The following is a 3,367-nucleotide window of genomic DNA, read 5'->3' on the forward strand; positions in this document are numbered from 1 at the left end:
TTTCCTGCATTTGCATTTCCATTAGATAGTAGTCACAAGAATTTTGTGTTTCGAGGGGTTTGCTTTTACCACACAATTCGCCTGGCTTTGGTCTGACTGAACGAAATTATCACTCCGAAAGAGTTCAGGATTTATCGATGTGTATGTCTGACATTCCAGAAAATTTGAACTCACACCATCCTCTCGCAATTGGAAAAAAATTGGTTCTCAATGTCGTGATGAATAACCCCACGAACTTACCATTCTCTACAACTTATCCCTGTCCAACAGGTTCTTAAGACGATGCACATCTTACCACGACCCCAACGCCAGCTCCGTTCTCTGCAGGTACCTTTTCCACATCACTCCCTTGTCCAATATCCCGCCCCACCGATCTCCTTACTGGGACTTATGCCTGCAAGCTTTATCAGTGCCACACCTACATCTGCACCTCCTCCTTCACCAACCACCATTCAAGAAAATCCGTCCTTCCATGTCAGACGGTTTCAAACGGTTCTCCTGTAGCGGCAGCCTCCACATTGGTGAGACCCTGCATTGACTGGGGTGCCGCATTGTGGAACGCTATCGCTTCGCAGACACCCACTAATCCCAAGCATTTACATCAGCGAATAAATGTGGAGCACCCAGGGCGAGTTCTAGAAATGTACGCGGCACAGCTGGCTTGTGTGTTCACAGACATTTTTAATCTTCCCTCTCCCAGTCTGTAGTGCCCTCCTGCTTCAAAACATCCACCATTGTCCCTGTACCAAGAAAACTAAAGTAGCATGTCTGACCGATTAGCGCCCTGTTACACTCAACTCAGTCATAAATAAATGCTTTGAAAGGCTGGTTAAGGATTACATCTTCAGCATGCTAACACCCACTCAGGACACCCTGCAATTCACCTACCGACTTTTGCAATCATAAGACTATGCCACAGCCACAGAACTCTACTCACCTATGCAAGAGGAGTACATACATTACAATGTTGTTATTGGACTGCAGTTCAGCATTCAACGTCATAATTACCCCCAGGCTCGACAAGAAGTTCAGAGACCTCGGCCTTCTGCAGCTGGATCTGCGACTTCCTCTTGGTCGGCCGGCAAGTGGGAAGGAATGGCTCTCTCATTCTCTGGCCATTTGATAATGAAAACAGGAACTCCCAGAGACGTGACCTGAGACCACTCCTCCACTCCCTATAGAGCACCGACCGTGTTACCACGCATAGCTCCAACAAGCTGATCAAATTTGTAGATGACACGCCATCGAAAGGACTTATTTCGAAAACTAATGCGACAACCCACTGAGGAGCTGTCAACGCTCTGACGGTGCGAAGTAAACAACACCTCCCTGGATGTTGAAATAAACGAACGAGCTGATCATAGATTACAGGAGGAACAGGGACAGGCCAACTCCTGTTGACATCAATGGGATTGTATTTGGGAAGATGAGTAGTTTCTAGTTCCTCGGTTCACAAATCACCGAGGATCTCACTTAGACTCTGCATACCGGCTGGGTGGTGAACAAAGACTTCAGCGCCTCTTTCATCTCAGACGCCTGAAGCGGTTCGGCATGAGTCTCCCAACTCTCAGGACTTTCTACAGAGGCACCATCGACAGAATGGTGACTGAATCTTCACGGCCTAGTCCGTGGACTGTACAGCCTACAATCGCAGGGTACTGCAGAGAATTGTGCCGATGCCCAGCCCATCTGAGGATCTGAACCTTCCTCTCCGCAGGATATGTACAGCAGCAGATGCGTAAAAAGGGCCCGGAAGATCAACAGGGATTCCAGCCACGCCAACCATAAACTGTTTCAGGTGCTTCCATCTGGCAAGAGATACCGCAGCATGAAGGCCAAGACAAACTGTCTCCGGGAAGGCCTCTTTCACCAAGCTGTCATATTGATCTGATTGCAAATCTGATTGCTCATTGTATGTGGCTGTACATATATGTGCACAAAACAATTCTGTATACAATCTCAGTATTTGGGCAATATCCTACCACATGGATGATAAACAACAGCGGACCAAACATCAATCCCTGTAGCAGACTCGTCACATTCAAAGAATCAACTATTCGGCTTCTAACGCTGAACGATTGTTGGAAACATTTTATTTGAGTTTGATGTACCTGAATGGAAATTGGAAGATTGCATACGATTTTCAGCTGAAAAAGCAAAAACAAAACTGTGATGACTCAACTGTGGTTTGTGAGGACATAATCGACATTTTGGAGTTTGTTCACATAATTTCAGTGCAAATAAAATGTATTTTATTTTATGGTGATTAAATCGGTTTTCGTGGGAAATAATAGACCAGCCTAGGAACTTGCTGATAGATCACATATTTTAGTTTCTACTTCTGTTCAAATCGAATATGGATGTGGAAATTGTGGTAGAATTGTTGCAGCTCTGTCTACTGACTTTAAAGTTAAATGAACTACACCATACGTCACGGTTATGGGGTCAAGTAGATGTAGAAGTAGAAGTTCTGTGCATCATAACGAAGGACCAAAGTGTTTGCTGGAAAAGAACGTTCAGCAATCAGACCACAAACCGCAGCTAATGTCATCTGGGCGTATACCATTTTATATCAAAGGAACCTGGAATATTCCTCTCAATTTCTTTTTTATGCTTGGAAGAACATACCTTTAGCGGGTTTTATTGTGATACATGTCATCAGCTGTTACTGTGAATTTCAGCACTCAAACCACTCGAAATGAATGGAACGAATTAAAGAAAATAATGAAACTATCTTCCCCTTCAATAAGGACGTGTACTCAATTTCACCTCCTGAGCTAAACTGCCGCCCTTAATGTCAGAAGTGAATGTACTACGCCGAATGTGACAAAATCAATCTGTTTGACGTTGATTGTCCATGTTGATTTTTCAGGGTAATTGCCTATTTTAGAAACAACACTGATCAGGAATTGTCCCATTTCAGCTGCTGAAGACAGGTGTCTTGGAAATTACATTGGTTACGTTCATATAATCTGTTTGCTTAAAAGTAAATAACATGTAATATCCCTTGGGAAGAAAAAGATTTCGGAATGAGAAAAGCACTTTAATGTCGATATTTTGTAACTGGTTGTCCCTTATGTGACTGATGTCATAGGTATACTAATTGCCTCAGAGGAATTACTCTGAACTGCATATAATTCTGTAAATCCAGTCACCAGTCCATATGAGCAGTGGGGAAGTTCCGTACGACTAAACACTGACTCTGACGGAATATGGGATATCCAGCGATTTACAACATCGCGTGTATTTTCTATCCTGCAATTGTCGCGATAGGTATCCCTGGTAAGATACTAGAGCTGTTCACTATATGTATGGTACCGTCACCTTGCTTTTGTTCCGTGCAATATCTGGAATTTTATTGAGCACA

The sequence above is a fragment of the Hypanus sabinus genome, unplaced genomic scaffold (genome assembly GCF_030144855.1).
Source record: "Hypanus sabinus isolate sHypSab1 unplaced genomic scaffold, sHypSab1.hap1 scaffold_1044, whole genome shotgun sequence".
Lineage (NCBI taxonomy): Eukaryota > Metazoa > Chordata > Chondrichthyes > Myliobatiformes > Dasyatidae > Hypanus > Hypanus sabinus.